Genomic DNA, 26,471 nt, shown 5'->3' with positions numbered 1-26,471 from the left:
ATGTTACAAGCTTTAAAAAAGGGCTGTAGATATATGACAACAAAGTAAAGCAAGGGAGGGCAGATAAAACGCTCTCATGGTAAGTCACAAGGTGGACAAAAAGAGGTTAGATTTGCCTGGGGAAGCTTAGGTCAGCCACCGGGAACTCCTGTGGGCACCACAGAAAACATACTTGTGTTACACCCTTCTTGCTACATAATGTATCTCAGGGCTGGGGAAACTCATGCCTGGGAGCCAAATGCAGCCCTCCCAGCTTCTCTGTCTGCCCCTTGGGATGCTCCCCAGGCCACATCCTTTTGCCAGCCTCACCCTCTCTCCTCAGATGACAGCCCTCACGAGACTCGCTTCACATCCTCCATATGTGTTTCTGCCCGGCTAGTAGGGTTGCCAGGCTCAGGGCCTGACACTGATCCTATATCTTTAGGAGAAGAGAAAGTCAGCCCAGTGCAGGTGTTCTTGCAACACTGTAATGGGAAAAGCCACAAGGTGGAATTCTCCCTTCCCCCTGCACAACTTTTAAAGATAAAGAAGACCTCTTGGTTGCCAGGCCCAGCCTCCAAGAGGTCTTTTGTATCTTTAAAAGTTGCGCAGGGGGAAGGGAGAATTCCACCTTGTGGTTTTTCCCATTACAGTGTTGCAAGAACACCTGCACTTGGCTGACTTTCTCTTCTCCTAAAGATACAGGATCAGTCTCAGGCCCTGAACCTGGCAACCCTACTGGCTAGAATGTGTCTTTGAACTCTGATAATGTTTCTTGTTTATCTGGATGGAGGACAGAGGAGTGTGGAAGTGTGTGCAGAAAGTAGCTTATTGTACAAAGGTAAAAATTACCTTCATTGTTCCACCCACTTTTGCCTCTGGCCCTGCCCAGCATTGGCCTGAGGTCCTTGTAAGGTTGCCCAGGAGGGAATGCAGCCCTTAGACTGACAAAGGTTCCCTGCTCCTGCTGTAGCTCATTGTTTTTTGTACGGTAACCCACAGGGCCAAAGTGCCCGCAAAGGCCTTCAGTAGTGCCCCCAGCAGGTAGCACAGACTCCGAGCTTCTTCTTTTTTTCAAGTAAGTCTCTAGATCTCCTAGAAAGTTATGGAGCAACATGTGCAGGTATCCTTTTCAATGATTTATGTGAAAGGAGCCAGCCTGGCTGGTCCTGTCTGTCAGTGTTTTAAGCCAATGGGTAAAGTCAGAGCTGTAACTGATAAGTGAGTTGTTTGGACACCAGGCAGTGGGAATGCCTGGGGTCCTAAGGAGCTGCTGTTTTGCCCTACATTTTAGTGCAATTTTCCTGCTTCTGTCTTTTTTTCTAATTCTTGTTTGCCGTCCACAGTTTGCCCTTCCTTTCCCCCTAGCAACCAGGATGCATATTTCCTGTGCTGGGTTTGCCTGAGATCAGGTAATGACTACAAGTTATTTTCCACAAATACTACTATGTAATAAGTGTGGGTGTTCGTTAAAGATTCCCCCTCCCTCCAAAAGGCAATTGTGAATACTTTGCAAAGAGGCTTAGGCTTTGGTTAGAAGGGGCATTGGGGAAAAAGGGGGTTCTTTTTCCTGGAACAGCTATATGGCAGGCAGAAATTGAAGAGATCAAGCCTTTTCTAGCATGGAAATAAGTTATGGGAAAGCTTTACCACGTCTACTGTTTTTTTTACTAGTGCCCCCAGCAGCCTCTCAAAATTTGGAATGTGCCCTCTGGTCCAAAAAGGTTGTTCACCCCTGTGCACAGACCCCACTATCTGCCCTGTGGCTCCAACCTGGAGGGGAGGCATCAGGTGGACCTGCCCCGGCTCAGAGCCACTTCCAAATACGTTTGAAGGGGCAGGGCTCATGTATAATTAGGGTAAACCCTCTAATTAAACATAGAGCAGGAATGAGTAAAGGAGACGTTGCATCTCCCCCCCCCCCCCTTGATTGAGAACAAGGTTGATTTACCCTGTGCAATGCTTGCAAACCAGCACCCACAGCCCTGGATGGTCACTGCCTCTGTTCATCAGGCAGGAAGGAGAGCTGGGGCTGCTCTTCTTCCTGCCTGATGCCACACCCCTTGACAGCCCCAGGACACTCTGAATCACAGAGGTCCGTGGCTGTCAGAACTTAACTTGGCTGAGGCCTGAAAACTTCCAAATGTGGCTAGTTTGGCTTGGGACTTGCCCAAATCTGGAGCACAGCCTACCCGCTCTAACCCTATTAAACTGTTCTCCTTCACACAATTCCAATGGCGTGTATATCCTGGAGCAGTCAAGTTGATTCATTTTACTGCTTTTGGTGCATTTGTAATAGAGACAGCTCTGCAAGATTGTTGGCTGTTTGTCAATTCTAATTATTTCTTATCATTTTCAGTTTTTTGAATTGTTCTTCCCCCCAGTCTCATTCAACATATTAAGTTTGAGATATTGTTTTGATACCAATGTGTGTAATACAATAGATATTTCACCTTTGTGTTCGTTTGTCCTTTTTGCTTGGTTCAGGTTCATTTTTGGGAAAGAAGTTGTGTTAGAATTTTCTATTTTGGTGCCATGTATTGATGTGTGACGTTTTTAAGTTAAGTTTTATTTCGTATTATGTTCCATCTCAATTGTCCCTTTTTTATTTATTGATCAGAGCTTTTGCTGCCAGTGTTTAGTATATCATGGAATTGTTCATTTTTAACAGATTAATGTATAAATATATTATTATTCATGGTATAATTGGCAATTGATTTTAATGCTGTGTATATGTATGCTTTTACAGATTGCCCTTGATAAAGGGTTCTTTCTACCTGAAACGCATCGAGCAGCAATAAAAACACTTTTGTTTCCACCTTTGGAAAGGCACTTTGAGGGTTTCCCTTCTCCTTGTTTGCAGCAGTCAAGTTCCCAACAGCCTGTTCTGAATTCTGGATGGTGGGAACAGACAACAGGGAGATATCCCACTTTTGCACACCTCCCAGATACACTTTATTTTTATCCTGCCCATTCCTCAAAGAGTTCATGGCTTTCCTCTTTGCCCATTTTATCATCATAACACCACTATGAGTGCTTCTTTGCAAATTAAGTTGGCATGTAGCTGGGATCTCATCAGCACTTTGTAACAGGTCCAGCCATCCTGTAAACCAGGAGAAGCCAAAGTGGTGCCCTCCAGATGTTGTTGGATTGCAACTCCCATCATCCCTGGCCATTGGTCATATTGGCTAGGGCCAACATAGGCCATGTTGGCTGTAAGTTGGAGTCCAACAACATATGGAGGGCACCATGTTGTTTACCCTATCTGTAGGCAACGTTTTTGAAAAGGGAGAAGGAGCAGGAGATTTGCAACCTGACACAAAAGACCCAGGTTTCTCAGAGGCATCTGGTTGGCCACTGTCAAAACAGGATGCTGGACTAGATGGGTCATTGGCCTGATTCAACAAGCTCTTCTTATGTTCTTATGTTCAAGGCCCGCAAGGCCACCCCCTGCAGATTATGGAAAACCATTTGGGTTAGTCTTGTTATGCTTGCTCAACTATTCCAAGCACTGAGAAGTTCTAGGGGTACAGCACTTGTCTGAGTTTGTTTCCTTTGGTAGGAGGTTACTGGGTGTTTATGACATTTTGCAAAGTTGAGTTTATTTACAAATATACAGGTTGAACACTGGTGGAGGCATACGGCTTATACACTGCAACAGCAAATTTGAATGATCTCCAGTATGCCCCCCAAAGGCACTTTCCAGAGCTTATAGAACCCAAAACAGAGCTCCCCTCTCCTCACATTTTTATTCTTTATTTTCACACATCATCCTCATCTAAATGGAGGATGATCCAGCTATTGAGAGCAAAAAACCAGCAAACTCATTAACAAAAGGTATACCTGGCAACTTTGCCATTGGAACTTTGCAGTGGAAATTTCAGCAGTCCTTCTGAGTTCCATTAGTCGTCTCCTGTCCAAACCCCCAATCTAACAACTGAATAGAATCTACTAGTATCTTCAGCACTTCCTCATTGTGCAGACATACTACTAACTTATATTTTTATATTCTAAATTACCCAAAGTTCTTGCAAAATAGCACATTCCTGAACATTTCTCAGTTCTGGAGTGTAGAGGTTTAACATTTTGTGGATCCAAAAGTTGGGTTGATGTGATGGCTACAGAAATCGGAAGAAGGCTAGGACTGGGAAGGGCAGCTATGAGAGAACTAGAAAAGGTCCTCAAATGCAAAGATGTATCACTGAACACTAAAGTCAGGATCATTCAGACCATGGTATTCCCGATCTCTATGTATGGATGTGAAAGTTGGACAATGAAAAAAGTGGATAAGAGAAAAATAAACTCATTTGAAATGTGGTGTTGGAGGAGAGCTTTGCGGATACCATGAACTGCGAAAAAGACAAATAATTGGGTGTTAGAACAAATTAAACCAGAAGTATCACTATAAGCTAAAATGATGAAACTGAGGTTATCATACTTTGGACACATCATGAGAAGACCTGATTCACTAGAAGAGACAATAATGCTGGGAAAAACAGAAGGGAGTAGAAAAAGAGGAAGGCCAAACAAGAGATGGATTGATTCCATAAAGGAAGCCACAGACCTGAACTTACAAGATCTGAACAGGGTGGTTCATGACAGATGCTCTTGGAGGTCACTGATTCATAGGGTTGCCATAAGTCATAATCGACTTGAAGGCACATAACAACAACAACAGCATTGCACTGAGCAAATGGATGGTGACTTGTGCAGATGCTCCTTATTTAATTTAGCCACTAGGTGGCGCTGGACCTAGTTATATCTGGGAAGAATCAGGAGTTTCCTTTTCGTATTCTGCTCTTGTTAAAAAAGTAAAGGTGTCCCCCCACTTGTAGTGCGAGTTGTTTCCGACTCTTAGGGTGACGTCTTGCGAAGGATCTTTGCTCTTGTTGGAGCAAAGTTAATAAAATTCTTGCCTAGCTTTCTGACCAGTGTATCTTCTAAGTCTTCCATGACATGTCTTATGTAACATTTCGTACTAGGACAGAAGACACAGTACTATAAGTGTTTTTTTTTTTTTAAACCAAACTCATTTTATTCCAAGAGCAATATCTGAAGAGTTACTGCATTATCACCAATACTGCATTGGTGATAAATAATGTAAACGCCTAAACAATTTAGGAAGTCTTAAATATTACATACGATTCCCAGTCCTTTCCTGTAATGAATTTAGAAAATCTCCATAATCTTGTACTTTAACAACAAGCACAACTTTCACGCCCTTTTTCATCTTTCCCAGCATGTTAGGAATTGGAGAAAAGTGCACCTAACCAAAACTGCATAAAAATGTGTTTTGCATTATTATTGTTGTTGATGTTGTACAAATAACAGTTTATTGGACCTGAGATGAACAAAGTAAATTAAAAGAGGGCACTTCTGCATTATGGCTGAAAAGCCCTAAGAAGGACATACAGTTTCACTGTATACTGCAAAGCATAAGGCCTTCACGATGTAAGCAGAGATCCATTAAATCTCATTCAATGGTGTTGAATGCATGGCTATATGTTCCATACTTTGTATTGTAGAGACAAAGGGTGTTGGATTTTAGGACTTACAAATGCAAACAACATTGCTAAAATATTGTGGGCCCTGGTGTGAGCAGGCATAGGGCCTAAGTCCCAGTGTAAATGAGAGGCTATGTAGAAGAAATGACTTGGCCTCTCGACAAGAAGACCACTGCAGTCTCAGAATTAGGCTTTGTCAAAGACTGATCATTGATGGGGAACAATGAACACTAATGGAGGTCTGTTGATTTCTGCAAGAAACTCTTCTTTCCAAGCAATATCTCCTGACTTCCATCTACCAGAGAGAGAAGCAGTGCTGAGCTTCATCTTGCTCAGAATTGATTTGGATATAAGCGGCCCAGTACTTATAGTATGTTTGCATATGCCACGGCCACCATCCCAATTATGCCAACTCAACCTGTATATTTGTAAATAAAATTTGATTATAGCACAAAGGGGAAGACAGATACTGCAGAAAATGAGAGCTCACACCCTGTTCTTCACCATAGGGTAAGACTGGCTTCCCAATGGGAGAAAGGATGGAATATAAATAAATAAATAAATAAAGGAATGGCAGGCAGGCATACAGCAAATGAAACACTGTCTCTGTGGGAAAGTTTTGCCTTTCTTTGGGCTCCGGCTTTTGCTGCCCAGCTTTTAAAATGTATAATATTATCTATCTATTCCCCAAGTTTGAAAAATAACCTTGTTAAAGGGCAAAACTCCTTTGACGATTGTAGGGAGGGGTTTGGGTGACAAGCAGCCAATTAGTACCATGCACAGCCAGATTCTACTACAGCCTTGTGGAGCCTTTTGGTTTTTCCAGAGCTCATTCATGTTACATTTGAGTGAAATGTGGTGAAACTGCATCTATCCTGGCCCCACTGCACCGTACATATTACACCTCCTTATATCTCCAGGGAAGGGGAAATGCTGTAGCTTAGAGGCAGAGCCTCTGCTTTGCATGTAGACGGTTCTAGATTTAATCTCTGGAATCTCCTTGTAGGGCTGGGAGAGACCTCTGTCTGAGACCCTGGAGAGCTGCTGCCACTCAGTGTAGATCAGTGGCTCCCAAACTTTTCTTCCCATGGACCACTTGAAAATTGCTGAGAGTCTCAGCAGACCACTGAATGTTTTTCTGTCGCAGCTACTGTAATGTGCTGTGCTACATGCCGTGTGATTGAAATTGTATTTTTATAGATATGCCATGGACCACCTGAGTGGAACTCATGGACCCTAGTTTGGGAACCTCTGGTGTAGAGAATACTGAGCAAGATGGACCAATGGTCTGACTTGGTACAAGGCAGCTTTCGAAGCTCCTCCTACTCTTCTCATTGCCTCAAACAATGGAGCGTCGGGAATAATATTGCTGAGTGTATGGCCTGTGGGCAAGCTCAGCAGCTATATCAGCAGAACAGCTGCCTGTAGGCAAGGGGGGCTTGTATTCCCCCACCTTAGTTCTCTTTAGAGTTTAGCATTTAGCATCTAAGCATGCAGGGTCAAAGGATGGTCAATGAGCTCAGAGCCACCTGAAGTCTAATCTGGGGTTCCTAACAAGCATTTGGTGTGATGCTGTTTGATGCTGGGAAGGTACCTTGTTAACCAGATAGTGTAGGCCTTGGAGCAGTTAACTCCCTGCCAGGCAATTAGGGGCATACAGTTTATCAGCTATTGTTATGCTGTATGATCCTTGGAAAGAGCCCCATCACTGGATGGCTAAGTGGTGACTTAATCTTTTGTAGTAATTAGTAACATGAAGTTGCCTTGTTAATCCAAAGATTAATAGAATAGATGCAATGATTTAATGCTTCATAATAATCAATGCTTATGTAACCTCATTACTGTACTGTAAACATGTAACCTATAAAAGGGTTCTCTGGTGCCCAGTTCGGAGTTCAGAACTGGTCACGCTCTGTGCAAGACGTGCAGTCTGTTGGGTGCACCTGAGGGTTGAAAGTTACCCAATAAACTTTCTCCTTTTAAGTAAACCTGCGACTGAGTCTGCCTTATCCATCTCTCTGGTACCTCGGAAACCTGAATGCCCATTGGCCAGGGCATACACTGAGTAAGGGGAAGAAGTAACAATCCTCCTAGAGTACCAACTGGAGAATAAGCTGCCTTTTTCTATATGTAAATGTTGACCTGAAAAAACAACAGTGAGCCACTTAATTTGAAAATCATATCAGCGACTACAATCTTTTTTCCTAGTCTGCAATGGGTGAGGAATTTCTTAACTTAACAGACATTCCCAGAGGTAAAGAAAGGAACTGCTCCAGTATAACCTTTTTTATCTAATGCAGCCGTGAACCTAGTTATAGCTCTCTTTTGAAGATCGTTAATAGAAAATGGTATGCTTGTATATGGGAAACTAAAAGAAAAGAGGGTGCATTTATTTATTTATTAAGAAATTTGATGTATTTGAAAAGGGGTGGGCAGTAGGATTATATATATATATATATATATATATATAAAGAGAGAGTCCTTTTGCTTATAATCACATCCCTACGTTGATAAAATATTTATGAGATCTCCTTCAATTAATTAGAATAAACTATGTAACACTGCAGGAAACAAATTGAAAATTTAATAAAGTAAGGGCTTCTGATGTCTTTTGAAGAAAGGAGCTAATTATATGTAGTTCTGTAATTGTAACTTTAATTAAAATATAATGCAAAAATATTCAGGCAAAGTGAACCTAGGTCTGAAATGGAGCCATGAAGACCCATTCACTCTCCTGATTTCCTTTTTTAAAAATCAGAATATTTTCAAATAAGCATTTTAATATCCTCATGGGTGGGGGTTACATCTTCTTTGCAGAGCATTTTGAATTTATATCTGTCTTACAAATATTAATAGCATTTTGTTTAAGAAGCATGTCTTTTACGTGGGTCACTTAATTATTCTGATCAGTATGTTTTACTGAAAATAATGCACACTTTTGTTTACACCTGCCTGTTGCCTCTCACATAAACCCAATTTTATGTAAAGGATTATTTGCAAACATACAAAGGATGTCAATGCAAGCAACAGATCCCACCTTGAGCAATCAAGGAGTGGGAAGCCTCAGGCAGAGTGTCATGTGCATGCAGTAAAAGGAGATTTGGATATTGCCTTTCTGAGCCATGTCTGAAGTCTCTTGCGGTTTGAAACCTCAGCTCTGGGGTGGGGAAAAGCAATATTTAATAGACTCACACCCTGAACCAACGGAGGAAAGAAGGCTTTTGTGTGCTCAGGCCTGCCTGCCTGGGAAAATCACATGTGCAAAGGGGAGCTTGACATTTGCGGCATATTTCCTCCTTCTTTTATGTATCAATGCCTGAACACCTCTATATTAATGCCATTTATTATTGATACTGCTGTTGGACTATTTCTATATGCATCTGCACTGCTATTTACTATAAATATTATACTATCATTGTATTCACATTTATAATTGTATCTTTAAAATAGCTATAAGAAATGGTCTTAGAATTGAAACTGACAGAAATAAGTGTTTGAGATAAAGCCAGGCATGTTTATAACTTTCTCCATCTTGTTTGTAAAACAAAGTGGACTGTTACATTGCTCGTATGTACTACAGAACCAGTTGGTTGCCCAAGGCCACCAATATGTTATGATAACATGTAGTGGAAGTGTGGGTGGTATGAATGAATTTTTCTTTCTAGGGCTTATGTCTGAAACTGGAGGCTCGGAGGTGCTGAAGGTTATTAAGATGATAACAACTGGGGGGGGGTCTGAAATATATCAAACATAAATAAATGTTATAATTTTAATGTAAGTCTGAGTATTCTAAAAGAGATCTCATGACCAGTGCCCTTGATAGGCACCAAGCTGGTATGAGAAAGAGGAGATGCAGCCCTGAGACCACAGATGTGCAAAGAGACTGACATCACTACAAGTGCTGGCTGACCGATTGATGGATGAGATACCGGGGCTCAATGAAGATATCAAAAGAACATCAAAATATTATCTGACTATAAAGACATCCCAGCTTCACCAGAAGATTTGAGAAGTTTTCTACCATATCCTACCACCCGAGACTCCTGTGAGCACACCACCTGCTTCTCCGTCTTTTCTCCCATGCTACAGTACTGGCTAGCCCCCAGCTACTTGCATGATTGTGTGTGAGTATGAAAGATTAGGACTGTTGGACGTATCTAATTTTGCATTTCATCTTTCCCGCAATGGGTGACTCACTAGAGCACCCTGGTTGCATCGGCTAGACATCTTTCAATAAATCTTTTAAAACCTTTTTACATTGGTGTAGTCCCAGCATTCCTTCTGTTCATTCCCACTATCTCCTGGATTGATCACCCAGAAGCAGCTTTGGATTCATTGGCAAGACCTAATTCCCTGACACTACATGCCATGTTGAGTGTGTGATTCTATAGCATGATGCAATAGCCATGATTCTGTCCTTGGTCTTTTTTAAAAAAGATTAAATCCTGCTGAAATGTTGTTAAAGAGAAACATAGGAAGCTTCCTTATACCAAGTCAGACCACTGGCCCATCTAGTTCAGTATTGTTGACACTCTCCAGGGTTTTTCAGGCAGGAGTTCTTCCCAGCTCTACTGGGAGATGCCAGGGATCTAACATGGGTCCTTCTGCATGCAAAGCATGCACTCTTTCATTGAGCTATTGCCTTTTGCCTTTTTGAAAGGTGGAGAAAAACCTCTGTTTTATCTGAATTGAGTTTCATTTTATTGGCCTGAATCTAACAAAAGGAGGAGTTGAGCTGGGTATTGTCTATGGTCAGATGGCACCACATTCCAAATCTCAGTAGTTTCATGGAGGTGAAAAAGACAATGGAGGCTGGTCCATTAGGGGGAATGGGGAACTGCCCCACCAACCTCAGTCTGCCCTCAATCACCTAACTGCCTTCTTGCTTGCAACCAATCTAGAAAGTGGCACTGATTGTCAGTTTCCTCTTCCTTGGTCTTAATGGTGCCACAGTACATAAGGACATAAGAAAAGCTCTGCTGGAACAGGCCAACGGCCTATCTGATCCAGCAGCCTGTCCTCACAGTGGCCAGCTAGATGTCAATAGGAAGCCCACTAGAAGGACATGTACATAAGAGCACTCCCTTCCTGCACTTCCCAGCAACTGGTATTCAGAAACATACTGACTCCTACCATCGAGGAAGATAGCCATCATGCCTAGAAGCCACTGATAGCCTCAGCATGGCAGAAATCAGCAGAACTCATATGGGGGCAAACTAGAATGAACTGGCTCTGCCTGTCATTGGCTTCTGCCTTATGCCATTCCCAATGGACACCAACCTCCACTAGTAAAAGACTGTATGAAACCTTGGGACCCCATAGTGTAGATGTCATGGGAGGGGGAACATTAGTCTCCCTGCTCCACCTTCCTGGGCCTCAATGCAAGATATTAAAACAAGATGTTAAGAAGTCCTATCCCCATCTTCCAGAAATGTATGTCCTTAGTGATACTGTAGTTTTCCAGGACTGGAATTGTACATCAAGATTTCCAAATCATGAATTAAATTCAGAAATCATGATATTTACAATATATCACTCTGCTGTGTTTAACAGGGAGACGATTTGTGCTTGTCCCGCATCAGGCCAGAAGGAAGGCCACATGGGAGGGTCACTCTGGCACCCTCATGTGGGAATGTATGGCCAACCAGAGAAGGCATGATGGGGATTATTTAAGGTAATGTTGGATGCTCCCTCTTCGCATGGCACCCCTCCTGCTCTCCCTATTCATGGTCAGTGTGGACTCCGCTCATCATCTCTTTATTTAAGGACTGAGTAGAAGGGTTTTTTTTTAAAGGCTCCTGTTTGGCTGCAGGGCCCTTTCTTTTTGCCTATTCCATACTGCCTGGAAGAGATGTCCTTCCCCCAAAGTTGGCTAAGTAGTTAATTTATTGGTCAAAGCTGGTGTGGCCAGGTGAGGAGGCATTAAACCTTCTGACTAGTAAGTGTCCCAAGGCACCTGGAGAGCCAAGGGCTGACTCCCAACCTACCTAATTGCCAGTGGCTTGGGGGGATGTTGGAAGGGAGTTGCCCTTAGTTTCCAATTGGTATACCTCCCTGAAAACACAAGCTGTAGTGATGGCCATCAACTTGGATGGCTTTAGAAGAGGATTAGACCAATTTATGGATGATACGTATCTGTGGTTACTAGCTATGGTGGCTATGCTCTCCCTCCACTGTTGGAGGCAGTTTGCCTCTGAATACCAGTTGCTGTGGGAATCACAAGTGGTGAGAGTGCTGTTGCACTCAGAGCCTACTTTGATTGGCTACTGTGAGAAGAGGACACTGGACTAGATGGGCCACTGGCTGGCCCGAGCAGTACTTTTGTTATGTTTTTAATGCTAGACAGCAGAGGTGCGGTGGGCTTCAGGACTTCCATCAGCTCACTTTCAGAATGGGCAGGGGAAGACAAACATGCAGCAGCCATTCAGCTGGGTTTTGCCTCAATTCTGGTGGTATTGCTCTTAACAGGATGAAAGGAGGTGTTTATACCAACTAGCCTCACCATTTTGGTGCCTTGCCTGCCCTCACCAATTTCCATGTAGTTGATCTGCTCATTGCAGATGTTTAACAAAAGCTATGAACTTTCATTCCCAATGTAGCTGCTTTGTTAATTGTAGTTAATTTGCCCGTTGCAGATGTTTTATAAAAGATGCAACCTTTCATCCCATCCACGAGACTCGTGTCTTCAGTTTGATGGGCAAAGGGAAATGCACCACTTTTTCCTGCGAGATTATGAAGAGCAATAAACCTGAAATAACATAGGATCTGACTACTATAGAGATCACAGTCTTTCACACGCAGAACTGTTATGGGTGTACCTGTGAACCCCCTAATGTGTAATACCCAACAGAGGCCCAAATTGCACCCATCTTTGTCATTTATTTCCAGTCCTCAGCATGAAGTTAAAGGACATACAATATGTGTGATGCAATATATGTTGTTTCAGACAGGTTATATTTAATGCTAGTAGTGGGTTATTTTGTGAGTGTTTTCATATAATTAAATAGTGTAGAAATGGCATATAGAATATATTGAAATAAAATAATTACAATGGGGGGGATCATAAAGACAAGGGCTTTATTTTACAATAAAGAGTCAAATGGTATTTGGGGGAATGCCCAAAGACCAAACAAGAGATGGATTGATTCCATAAAGGAAGCCACAGACCTAAACTTACAAAATCTGAACACGGTGGTTTATAACAGATGCTATTGGAGGTTGCTGATTCATAGGGTCGCCATAAGTCGTAGTCCACTTGAAGGCACACAACAACAACAGCAACAAGACATGTATAGGATAATGTGTAAAGCAGAGATGTGGAGCCTGTGGCCAGCATGGCCAATAGCCAAGGAAGTTGGGAGCTGTAGTCTAGCATCACCTGGAGGGGCCCAGATTCCCCACTCATTGGACAATATTGCAAACTTAATGCATGGAATTGCTCTATGATGCTACAAAGCTTGCAAATTCTCAGTGTTTTGTCAGTTTGATTCAACATGTAACTGAGCCTATTCCTCAAGCACAGCCATTTCCTCTCATACAGCTGTCAGTTTCAAAATTGTTTAGCCATAGAGTTTGGCATCTTACCGCAACACATTCCCAAAGCTGATAAGAGATGCGCCACACAAGAGAGTCAGGTACAGCAAGGATGACTCAACAAATGGAAAATCAGAAATAGAACAGTTAGGAAAGAAGGCTGGATTGACATCTGCTGTTTTCCTACATTTGTCAAACGTTATCATGCATTTCTAGCAGTGTAATCGGAAAGAAGGAAAATAGCTGGGGATGTTTATTTTTTAGAGTTTACATATTACACAACCTGCCATATGACCACAGATCTTTGCAGCGAGGAAAGTGCTTTGTATTCCCACTAAATGATGAAATAGAATGTATTTCCTTTTAGCTTTGCTTACATTTGCTAAATAATCCCTTTTTGTGGTTTGTGATGCTGTGTTTCTTGTGTGCAGATATGTCTTTCAGTGGAATCGCTTCTCTTCTGTAATACTAGAGAAATGAACGTATGCTATCTCCTGATCTTTCAGTCTGCTTACTGCACACTGTACCCTTCCTCCACCTGGTGGCCTTCACTTGATTTGGAAAAAAAAGGGGGGGGGCAAAAACCAAGATGCTAGAAAAGTAGGAATTTATTGTATGTTTAAACCCAACACGTTTCAGCCTGTTGATCTTCAGGCCTTCATCAGGGGAATGCAGGCGAACAAGAAGTTCAAATGAGCAGACCGCTTACAACAGTATAAACGTCTCCTTGGAGGTCTACTCATTTGAACTTCCCTATGTCTCAGTTACATGTTACATTATTCTCATGATTGCACCTGCTCATATGATTGGGTTGTGTAGGCGGCAATCTATATGCACTTATCTCAGAGTGTGTATGTGTTATGTGCCTTCAAGTCGATTACAATTTATGGCAACCCTATGAATCAGCAACCTCCAATAGCACCTGTTGTAAACCACCCTGTTCAGATCTTGTAAGTTCAGGTCTGTGGCTTCCTTTATGGAATCAATCCATCTCTTGTTTGGCCTTCCTCTTTTTCTACTCCCTTCTGTTTTTCCCAGCATCATGGTGCTTTCTAGTGAATCATGTCTTCTCATGTGTCCAAACTATGATAACCTCAGTTTCATCATTTTAGCTTCTAGTGATAGTTCTGGTTTAATTTATTCTAACACCCAATTATTTGTCTTTTTCGTGGTCCATGTTATCTGCAAAACTCTCCTCTGACACCACATTTCAAATGAGTTGATTTTTCTCTTATCCGCTTTTTTCACAGTCCAACTTTCACATCCATACATAGAAATTGGGAATACCATGGTCTGAATGATCCTGACTTTAGTGTTCAGTGATCTTACATTCTAAAATTTCTGGTTCTTCCTCATACGGTTCCTCCATGAATGAATCTGTCATCCTTACATCTCTTTTATATAATTCTTCAGTGTATTGCTTCCATCTTCCTTTTATTTTATCTCGGTCAGTCAGTGTGTTCCCCTGTAGATTATTCAACACCCCGACTCTTGGTGTAAATTTCCCTTTGATTTTTCTAATCTTTTGGAATAGGGCTCTTCTTCTACCTTTTTTATTATGCTCTTCTATTTCTGTACAGTAATTATTGTAGTAGTTCTCTTTGTCCCTATGTACTATTCGCTGTATTGTTGCATTTAAGGGGTCCTAACTGTGTTTATCTCTCCTTTTGCTTTTGCTTTCCTTCTCTCTTTAACCATTTTAAGAGTTTCTTCAGTCATCCATTGGGGTCTTTCTCTCTTTTTAATTAGAGGTATTGTCTTTTAGCATTCTTTCCTGATATAGTCTCTGACTTCAATCTATAGTTCTTCTGGTTCTCTCTCAACTAAGTTTAAAGCCTCAAATCTGTTCCTTATTTGATCTTTGTATTCTTCTGGGATGTTATTTAAATTGTATTTTGGCATTATGATTGCTTTGTTGTTCTTCTTTAGCTTTACTCTGATTTTCGATATGACCAGTTCATGATCTGTACCGCAGTCTGCTCCTGGTCTTGTTTTTGCAGAACGTATGGAGCTTCTCCATAATCTGCTACCAATTATAGAATCAATTTGATTCCTATATTGCCCGTTTGGTGATGTCCACATGTGCAGTCATCTTTTTGGTTGCTCAAAAAATGTGTTTGCAAGAAAAAAATTACTGGCTTCACAGAATTCAATAAGTCTTTCTCCTGCTTCATTTCTATCTCCTAAGCCCCATTTTCCCACAATTCCTAGTTCTTCTCTGTTCCCTACTTTTGCATTCCAGTCCTCCCATGATTATCAGCACATCTTGTTTTGGTGTGTGATCAATTTCCTCCTGTATGTCTGTGTAAAATCTCTCCATTTCCTCTTCTTCTGTGTTTGCTGCTGGAGCATAGACTTGAATGATGGTTATGTTGATAGGTTCCCGTTTAACCTCATTGATGTCACTCACTCAGACCTTGGGTTATAGCTCCTAATTGTTTTGCTACATCACTTCTCACTATTAGAGCAACCCGGTTTCTTCTTAATTTCTCATTTCCTGCATAAAATATTTTGTAGTTGCCTGATTGAAAGTGTCTTATTTAACTCAATCAGGTTTACTTCTCAGTAGGCATGGACTGGATTGCACGGTTAAGAGAAGTTTTATGTTGCAGTGTGCAGAGTGCTGGACTAGTTTCAAATCCCTTGCTCAGCCACTGGGTGACTTTGGGCCTATCACTATCTTTGAGCCAAGCCTATCTTACAGTGTTGTTGTGGTGATAAAGTGGGTGAGGCAGGAAAGAAGTATGTACAGGAAAGTTGCAGGACCTATTTGTGGATACGCAGCCCCCATGCACTTTGAAGAACATCTTAAGAGTATCTAAACACACCATGAAGGAGGTATTACAATGAAGCATGAGAACATGTTCTCTTTAGTTCACCATAGCATGGCACTCTACATGCCTTCCCAGGACCCCTTTCCAATGTTAAGATAATGACAACTAGTGTTGCAAAAACATTCCATGGTTTGACCTGAAAGGCATTTGATCCTGTGTGTGTTCTCCAAGCCTGTATGCACAAAATATAAAGGTACTGCACTGAGAGTGAATGCAAAACACTTGTGACAGCTTGAAGCACCTCTCCACCTCTGTTCCCTTTCCATACCCACAAACTTGACACAGAGGAGCAGAAGGAGAGAAGCAGTAGCAGAGGTGGCTGAAAGACACTGGCAGCATACATTTCTGTGTCAAAAAGGAAATGGGACTGCATGTTTCAACATTTCTAGTGGGAAGATGTTGATTTCTGATGGGGTGGGTGAGTCTAAACCTGCTCCTGAGGAATTAAACAGTAGTGATTAGTTGCAAGTACCCCTATTTGAGTCCTTATGACATCTCTCATAGCAATTATAGGCTCCTGCTGGGAGGAAGGGAGGGATATAAATCAAATAATAAATAAATAAATAAATTACCCCTCTAGAAATCATAGGACAGGAAAAGCTCTGGGATACAACCACATGGTTTCACTGAGCATGCTCTTCTTCCTTGCGAAAGATGAAAAGAGGACATAATTTATTGAAATAAACAAACTAAAGAGAGTATAGAAGATGGATTGCTTTTGTTCATGTGAACTCAGGCTCCAAATGGTATGTGTATCGGATGGCCACACTGGTGTCTCTATCTCAGAAGATTGTGTGTAGATGGAAAAGCAATTCACCTGCATAAAAGATTCATGCCGTATTTTTTGCAAATGAATCCATACAGAGGGTGTAACATAGTGCCTGGAAAAATGTGAGGTGTTAACTGATTGTTCAGTTGAGGAAGTTCACCCATTTTTCCTGGATCTGGGTGGTCCATTCCAGGGGTAGCCAATGTAGTGTCCTCCAGATGTTGTTAGACTATAGGTCCCATCATTCTGACTGCTGGCTATACTGGCTGGGGCTGATGGGAGTTGTAGTCCAACAACATATGGAGGGCATCATGCCATCTATCCTTGGTCTATTCTAACTAGGAGTGTGCAACAGACCGAAATGAAATTACGTAGTATAATCCATAATTCACCTAAGCCCCAGGAATGAAAGCCCCTATGTATCTTCTGCTAATGCTCTCTTTCCCTAAGTTCTTGAATTATGGAGGGAAAGGTAGAGAGCCTTTTATTAAATTCAAATGCACCTTCCCCAGAGTCCTTTCATTTTAGCCAAATCAAGGCTTCCCTTTAGCATTCTGAAACAGTAGCCTTCTAAAAACATTAGCTAAAGCAGGGAAGGGGAATTTGCAGCCCTTTAGATGTTTCTGGACTACAACTCTGTTATCCTGATTATTTCCCATGCTGAGTAGAGGTCAGAGGAGTGTGAGTCCAACAACATCTGGAGGGTCAAAGTTTCTTATCCCCGAGCAAAAGATAAGAGGTTAGGCCCCTTCTGGCTGTCATTTAATCTAAGGACGGGGTATCTGTAGCCATTCACAATATTAATCTGTGGGGTGCTGATCATTACCGCCCTTTCTAACACACATATTTTTGTTTGAGATATAAAAATTGGTGTTGATTTTGTTTGAAAAAAGTTAAATAAAAACATCAGTATTTGATATTCGCCACTCTGCAAGGGTTTGTCACCTTGACAACATGAATAAAAGATATTCTTCTTAGTCGTTAGTCACTCAAGGAAAAAGAGAAAAATTGGACGTTTAAGAGCATTTTCTTTTTCTGTCATTTGAGAGTAAATGACACTCCTAAATGATGGCCGGACAAAAGTGGCAGAATCTATTAGTAACTTGATAATAAGTATGAAGGCAGGCCAGAACCTGAAGGAATCTTAAATTAGCATTTATCAGGAATGCCACATCATTGCTACTAGTAATCAAAACACTTTGTTTTAGGCTGATATAGTGATACACACACACACACACACACACACACACACACACACTTCACTATAGGTAGAATGATATTGCTACATTCATCATGAGCTTGCTTGAGATGAAATGGTCTAAAAACATTGGAAATTGGCTCTTGCAAACCCCCTCCCCCCAATCTTTTTCTCAATTCATTTGGCAGGAAGAGTTTTCAAATGAACAAATGAAAAATATGTCAGGTTACCTATTTTTCAAAACAATAATACTGTGATAGTATTAGTGTAATGTTTAGGCCAAATGGATTTTTGTTTTTTCACACATGTAATACCTAGAATCCAATAAAATAACCACGTTTTATTGTTACCCTCGTTCAGGGCTGCATAACACAAGGACCACAGTGTAGCTCTTGCCTCCTCTTTAATTACTGGTGGCCCTGCTTGGGATTTCCTACCCATTCTTTGTGGAGCTTTCCCAGTTCTATTAAAGTACTGCAGGCAAACCTGGTTCTCTGATGAGCGTATCTTTTATTATAAATGTTTTTTCTTCAGGTACACCAGGTTCACTTTCCCATATTATAGTGCATGTTTAAAAATACCTTAATGTATGCCTAAAAAAGAATTTGGACTGGCCATTTACAAACTACCAAAAAAAGAGAGGAAATGTATCTCTAAAGAGGACACAGATTAGAAAATATTAATGCCTATGTATAGATGGAAATTCCTCCTCTAGGATGCACACCTTAATGTGGTGAGGGAGTTTGAGAATGTCAAAGAAGCTGAGAGCAATGCCGTCAGGAGTCTAGACCAAGAGGCTAGATTCCTAGCAGAGGCACCCATGGCAAAATGGTCAAAGCTGAGACACCAGACTAAGATGCAGCCAAACTCAGAGGAAGGCAATGGTAAACCACCTCTGAATACCTCTTACCACGAAAACCCTATGAACAGAGTATCCAAAATGCAACATGAGATAGTGCTGGAAGATGAGACCCCCAGGTCAGAAGGCACTCACCGAGCTACTGGGGAAGAACAAAGGAGAAGTACGAGTAGTGCTGTGGCTAATGACGCAACTGGGTCAAAGCCTAAAGGAAGTCTAGAGGCCAATGCACACAGATGCGAAAGGAGAGTCCGGAGTTGACCGATGTACACAATAGAAACATGGAATGTGAGAAGCATGAACCAGGGAAAGTTAGAAATTGTCAAGCAAAAAATGGAATGCATCAACATTACAATACTCGGCGTGAGTGAATTAAAATGGATGGAAATGGAATATTTTCAATCAGGCAAACACAAATTTATGCAGGAAATGAGAAATTAAGAAGAAATGGGGTTGCTTTAATAGTGAGAAGTGACATAGCAAAAGAACATAAGAACATAAGAAGAGCCTGCTGGATCAGGCCAGTGGCCCATCTAGTCCAGCATCCTGTTCTCACAGTGGCCATCCAGGTGCCTGGGAGAAGCCCGTAAGCAGGACCCGAGTGCAAGAACACTCTCCCCTCCTGAGGCTTCCGGCAACTGGTTTTCAGAAGCATGCTGCCTCTGACTAGGGTGGCAGAGCACAGCCATCACGGCTAGTAGCCATTGATAGCCCCGTCCTCCATGAATTAGATTACTGCAATGCTTTCTATGTGGGGCTGCCTTTGAAGACGGTTCGGAAATTGCAGCTTGTGCAGAATGCAGCGGCCAGACTGCTAACGGGGACCAGACAGTTCGACCATATAACACCGATTCTGGCCCGCCTGCACTGGCTGCCTATTTGTTTCCGGGCCCGGTTCAAAGTGCTGGTTTTGACCTATAAAGCCCTACACGGCACAGGACCACAATACCTGTTGGAACGCCTCCCCCGTTATGAACCTGCCCGTACACTACGATCATCATCAAAGACCCTCCTCCGAGTTCCTACTCATAGGGAGGCTCGGAGGGTGGCAACGAGGAAGAGGGCTTTTTCTGTGGTGGCCCCCGAACTGTGGAACGATCTCCCAGAGGAGATACGCCTGGCGCCAACGTTACTATCTTCTCGGCGCCAGGTTAAAACTTTTCTCTTCACCCAGGCTTTTTAATATGTTTGGTATGTGTTTGACATTGTTTTAACTTTTTAACATTTTAAACTTTTAATCTGTTTTATATTGTTACATGTTTACTGTATTTTTGATGTTTCTTGTCTTGTGAACCTCCCAGAGAGCTTCGGCTATGGGGCGGTCTATAAGTTTAATGAAATAAAAAATGAAATGAAATTTGTCTAATCTTCTTTTAAAGCCATCCAAGCTGGTGGCCATTACTGCATCTTGTGGGAGCAAATTCCATAGTTTAACTATGTGCTGAGTAAAGAAGTACTTCCTTTTGTCTGGAGCTATAATGCAAGGTCTGTGTGAGTGATATCAATGAGATTAAATGGGAAACCTATTAATATAACCATTATCCAAGTCTACGCTCCAACGACAAATGCAGAAGAAGAATTTGAAAGATTTTACACAGAAGAACAGGGAGAAATTGATCACACACCAAAATAAGATGTGCTGATAATCATGGGGGACTGGAATGCAAAAGTAGAGAACTAGAAATTCTAGAAGTTAAAGAGGAAAGTCCAAAATCCAGTCGATCATTGCGCTCTGCAGGTGAGGGCCTCCTGCAGATACCATCTTATCAGGAGGTTTGTTCTCCACAATGTAGGAAACGGACCTTTAGTGTGGCAGCACCTACCCTGTGGAATTCCCTCCCTTTGAATATTAGGCAGGCGCCATCTCTGCTTTCTTTTCGGCACCTTTTGAAGACTTTCCTCTTTCAACAAGCCTTTTAGGTTGAGACCTATCCCAGTCTGCATCTGTGTTAGAATTGCTTAGTATGTTTTTTAAATAATGTTTTAACCCTTTTAAAAGTTTTTTTAAAAATGTTTTTAATGCTGTTTTTCTTAATGTATTTTAAGATCTGTTCTTAGTGCTTTGTTTACCGCCCTGGGCTCCTGCTGGGAGGAAGGGCGGGATACAAATTAAATAATAAATAAATAAATAAAAGCAGGACTACAGCTGAACATCAAGAAGACTAAATGACAACAGAAGATTTAGGTAACTTTAAAGTTGACAACGAGGACATTGAACTTGTCAAGGATTATCAATACCTTGGCACAGTCATTAACCAAAATGGAGACAATAGTCAAGAAATCAGAAGAAGGCTAGGACTGGGGAGGGCAGCTATGAGAGAACTAGAAAAGGTCCTCAAATGCAAAGATGGATCACTGAACACTAAAGTCAGGATCATTCAGACCATGGCATTTCTCTATGTATGGATGTGAAAGTTGGACAGTGAAAAAAGCAAATAAGAGAAAAATCAACTCATTTGAAATGAGGTGTTGGAGGACAGCTTTGCAGATACCATGGGCTGCGAAAAAGAGAAATAATTGGGTGTTAGAACAAATTAAACCAGAACTCTCACCAGAAGCTAAAATGGTGAAACTGAGGTTATCATACTTTGGACTCATAATGAGAAGACATGATTCACTAGAAAAGACAATAATGCTGGGGAAAACAGAAGGCAGTAGAAAAAGAGTAAGACCAAACAAGAGATGGATTGATTCCATAAAGGAAGCCACAGACCTGAACTTACAAGATCTGAACAGAGTGGTTTCAGATGCATTGGAGGTCGCTGATTCATAGGGTCACCATACATTGTAATTGACTTGAAGGCACATAACAACAAGAAGATGCCAATTTAGAATTATTTACTATAATTTAAAAAGAAATAGAAATCTAATACCTCTCACCATATTGTGGAAGGCTGTGACCAAGTCACCTGTGCACCTCTTCAGCCTGCTATCTAGCTGTTTGGTGTTGATGGGCAACTGTAGAGTCCCTCCTGTCCCTTATTGTGGTTCATTAACTTTGAATGGACTACCTTACTATAAAGAGCTGTACTTCAAACAGAGTACATGTGGCCACCCTCAAGGGTGTCTGCAGAAATATTTGGGTATGGGGCAAGGTTTAATAATTATAGTACAGGTCATTGGCCACCCACTCCACCACAATTACATTTAGAATTCTGGGTCAGGGGCAAACGCCCCCCCCCGACTCCCTTGGTCATCCTAAATGTGTGCATAATCCTCAGTGATCATACAAGAACACCGTAAGCATCTGTTGTGGGAGGATCTCTTACTTCCACTGAGAAAACCAGTGGCATTTATTTTCTCTATTTGGTTGTGCAGGTAATGCGACCACTATGAAGAAACTTTAGTATGAATTATAGCCATTTCCATGATGCCTTTTCCAAGTTGTCGTGACCACAGAGATTGCTGCAGCTTTCTCAGTATAAGCAACCTACACATCTTAAAGTTTCTTGATGGGGCTGTGAATCCAAACACCTGGTCCTATGAGGAAATAAGCCCCACTTGTTTGTCTGAATTGTCCCATGGTGACATTTTGGATATTTCAAGATTGCCAGCAACTCCTTGGCACTGGAATGGTTATATTAGTATCGCAACCCCAGATAAAGAGAAACCCCGCGATGATAACCTCATGGGGTGGTACCCAATGTGGTTGTCCTGTTAGTGCAAGGACTTCTGCTTGTGCAACAGAACTTCCTGACCCTATCCTTTCTCCATTCGCCAAATCAGCTCCAGAGGATTGGTGGAACCCCTAGAGCAGATGTGAGGGGGAACACAGAAGGAGGAGAGGGAGGGGAAGTTCCTTTGCTCAAACAGAAGTCCTTGCGATTATGGGATGACTTCATTAGATACAACCCTTAATGTTGTGCAAGCAAGCTTGAAGTATTAGTGATCCTTATTGATTGACTGCATGTATGCTGCAAAAACCACAGAGCATACCAAGTGCATAGACAATAATAATAATAAATTTTATTTGTTAGTCGCCTATCTGTCCGAATTAACGGACACTCTAGGCGACTTACAGCAAACATAATAAAGTACAGTATACAATCAAAAAAGGCACAAGGTAGTCTAAAACATCAATTAATACATTATAAAAACTCATCCACCCCGAGGATTCTGTAGGCCTGCCTGAATAGCCAGGTCTTTAAGGCTCGGCGAAAACCCATCAGGGAGGAGGCATGTCGGAGATCCAAAGGAAGAGAATTCCAGAGAGTGGGGGCCACAACCGAAAATGCCCTCTCTCTGGTCCGCACCAGCCTAGCTGTTTTGACTGGTGGGACCGAGAGAAGGTCCTGTGTGGCTGATCTTGTTAGGCAGCCTAACTGGTGATGCTGGAGGCGTTCCTTCAGATAAACTGGGCCGAAACCGTATAGGGTTTTAAAGGTCAAGACCAACACCTTGAATTGGGCCCGGTAAACAACTGGTAACCAGTGCAGATCTCTTAACACTGGGGTGATATCATCCCGGCAGCGACAATGTGTGATCAAACGTGCCGCCGCATTCTGTACCAGCTGCAATTTCTGGACCGTTTTCAAGGGTAACCCCACATAGATCACATTACAGTAGTCTAAGTGAGAGGAGACCAGGGCATGTATCACTCGTGGGAGCAGATGCACAGGAAGGTAGGGTCGCAGCCTCCGTATCAGATGCAATTGATACCAAGCTGCCCGGCTCACTGCCGAAACATGAGCCTCCATGGACAGCTGGGAGTCAAGAATGACCCCTAGGCTGCGGACCTGGTCCTTCAGGGGTAATCTCACCCCATTCAGCACCAAGTCGATATCTCCCAGCCTTCTTTTGTCACCCACGAGCAACACCTCGGTCTTGTCAGGGTTCAGCTTTAGTCTGTTCTCGCCCATCCATCCACTTACGGACTCCAGGCACTTGGACATGGTGTTCACAGCCAACTCTGGTGAGGACTTAAATGAGAGATAGAGCTGAGTGTCATCCGCATACTGGTGACACTGCAGCCCAAAACTTCTGACGATGGCACCCAGCGGCTTCACATAGATGTTGAATAGCATGGGAGAGAGGATAGAACCCTGTGGCACTCCACAATTAAGAGGCCAAGGGTCTGAAACCTCATCTCCCAATGCCACCCGTTGGTACCTGCCTGAGAGATAGGAATGGAACCACTGTAACACAGTGCCTCCTATTCCCAAGCTCTTCAGGCGGTTTAGCAGGATACCGTGGTCAACGGTATCGAAAGCCGCTGAGAGATCCAGGAGGACAAGGAAGGTATGTTCTCCCCTATCTAACGCCCTCCTCATATCATCCACCAGAGCGACCAAGGCTGTTTGAGTTCCATGCCCAGTCCTGAAGCCCGATTGGAATGGATCTAGATAATCCGCTTCATCCAAGTGTGTCTGTAACTGTTTGGCCACCACTCGCTCTATCACCTTGCCCAAGAATGGTAAATTAGAGACTGGGCGAAAGTTATTCAACTCTTGGGGATCCAAGCAGGGCTTTTTCAAGATGGGCTTTATCACTGCCTCCTTGAGGGCTGATGGCATTGCACCCTCTTCCAAGGATGCATTTACCACTGCCTTGATCCCTTTGCCCAAACTCTCTTTACAGCTCATGATGAGCCATGAAGGGCAAGGATCAAGCAGACAGGTGGTTGGCTTCACAGTAAAGAGCACCTTGTCCACTTCCTCAGCAAGGAGAGGCTGAAACCGATCCCACCGGACCGGAATGCAACTGGCCGACTTTGGCCCACTTCCTGTATTCACGGCGTACGGAATCATGCTCTTCAGGTGCTCGATTTTATCGGCAAAGTGTTTAGCAAATGTGTTGCAGGAGGCTTTAGTATGCTCCATGGGTTCCTGAGCAACTGGACCGACCAGGCTTCGGACCACTTGGAACAACCTCCTGGGACAACACTCTGCCGATGCAATAGAGGCAGCAAAGAATTCCCTCTTTGTTGCCTTTGTTGCCACCTGGTAGGCCGCTATTGCTGCTCTAACCAGTGTTTGGTCGTCTTCGGTGCGAAATTTCTGCCACCGGCGCTCTAGTCGTCTCACCTCCTGTCTCAGACCCCGCAACCGTGGTGTATACCAGGGTGCTATCTGAGTTCTATTCAGGGGGAGAGGACGTTTCAGAGCCACCCGGTCTACCGCCCTAGTGATCTCCCTATTCCACTCCATCACCAGGGTTTCGACCGAGCGTCCTTCAGCCAGCTCCAACTCCCCCAGTGCATTCAGGAATCCCTTAGATTCCATCAGGCGTCTGGGGCGGACCATCCTAATAGGTCCTTGTGCCCTGCGGAGGGTGTGCGGCATAGAGAGGTCTATATTCACCAGATAGTGATCTGACCATGACACGGGGTTAGAAGAGACAGCCCCCATTTTCAGAGCACTTCCCTCCCCTCCCGAGACAAATACAAGGTCAATAGCATGACCGGCTACATGGGTGGGCCCTGTATTACTACGGTGCAGTTCCCAAGAAGTCATGGTTTCAATGAAATCCCGAGGGGCTCCCATGAGAGCAGTCTCAGCGTGCACGTTGAAATCCCCCAAAACCAGTAGGTTGGGAGAGAGCAGCCGGACGTCCGAGACTACCTCGAGCACCTCGGTCAGGGAGTCTGCTGTGCAGCGGGGTGGGCGGTACACAAGTAGAATTCCTAAACTGCCCTTTGGGCCCAACCTCCAGTACATGCAATCAACAAACTTGGTCTCGTGGAGGGGGGGTCTGGTGAAAACCAAAGACCCCCGATAGATAACTGCCACACCCCCTCCCCACCTACCAATCCTTGGCTGCTGCACGTATCGGAAACCGGCTGGGCACATGGCCTCAAGTATGGGAGCTGAGGCCTCATCCAGCCAGGTCTCCGTAATACACACCAGGTCTGCGTTCTCATCCAGAATCATATCATGGATGAGAGATGTCTTCTGTACCACAGACCTGGCATTACATAACAGCAGTCGAAGGTTGAATGGAGTCCTGCATCCCCCAGTTCTCTTCTGGTTGTGGACAGGCCTGGAACAGGGGATGAATATAACGCATCTATCCCTTGTTCCCCTAAGTTGGCGTGGCCTGCCCGTGCCCCTCCAGGATCTGCCGCCTAGCCTTTCAATATCGTGGCTCCCCACTCACCCCACAACATCCCCCTCCGGTCTACACATGCCTTCCCTCCTGTCTGCCGATCAGGCAGGCCCCCCACCCCCACTAAGTAAGTATAAAATTGCCCGTCTCTCCCACTCCACAAGGTGGGTTGGTTCGCCTGCAGCCAAAGGCTTCTGTCCTCCAGTCTCCCGTCTTCCCGGGTCTCCGCCACGACTCTCCCCGTCCAGCGCAGCCGCTACCTCCACTCCTCGCCGCTTCCCCAGCACAACTGGTAGCTTCATCTCCTGATCGAGACCAAGCAGCCGAAGCGCCTCACCATCTGGTCTCCCTTCATGGATCTTGTTCCTCTTTCTTGCTCCCCCATCGCGGCCAATGCAGGGCGCCCCGCGTTACACCACTCATGTCACGGCTTCTCCCCCCACCACCAGTCCGAAAGCGCCGAAGATGAAACAGGCAGTGCAACGCCCCAAGCCACGCCGCAGACCCAATGCACCACACCCGTCGCTAGCCGTTCCGTCACCGGACAGGAGGTGCCCCAAAACCACCAAGGGAACGCCGTCCCTCCCCGAAGGCGATCGAGCGGCGGCGTTCACTTTGTCAGCAGAAATATTTCTGCTTGCCTGACGGAGCAATCTCCTCTCTCCTCCTCCTCCTGTGTGCTTTCTGGAGAGAGGTGCTTTATTATCTTCTTTCAGCAACCTGGTCCTCTCTAATGCTATCCTAGGCAGAC

The sequence above is a fragment of the Rhineura floridana genome, chromosome 3 (genome assembly GCF_030035675.1).
Source record: "Rhineura floridana isolate rRhiFlo1 chromosome 3, rRhiFlo1.hap2, whole genome shotgun sequence".
Classification (NCBI taxonomy): Eukaryota; Metazoa; Chordata; class Lepidosauria; order Squamata; family Rhineuridae; genus Rhineura; species Rhineura floridana.
Note: the sequence above shows the minus strand (reverse complement) of the source record.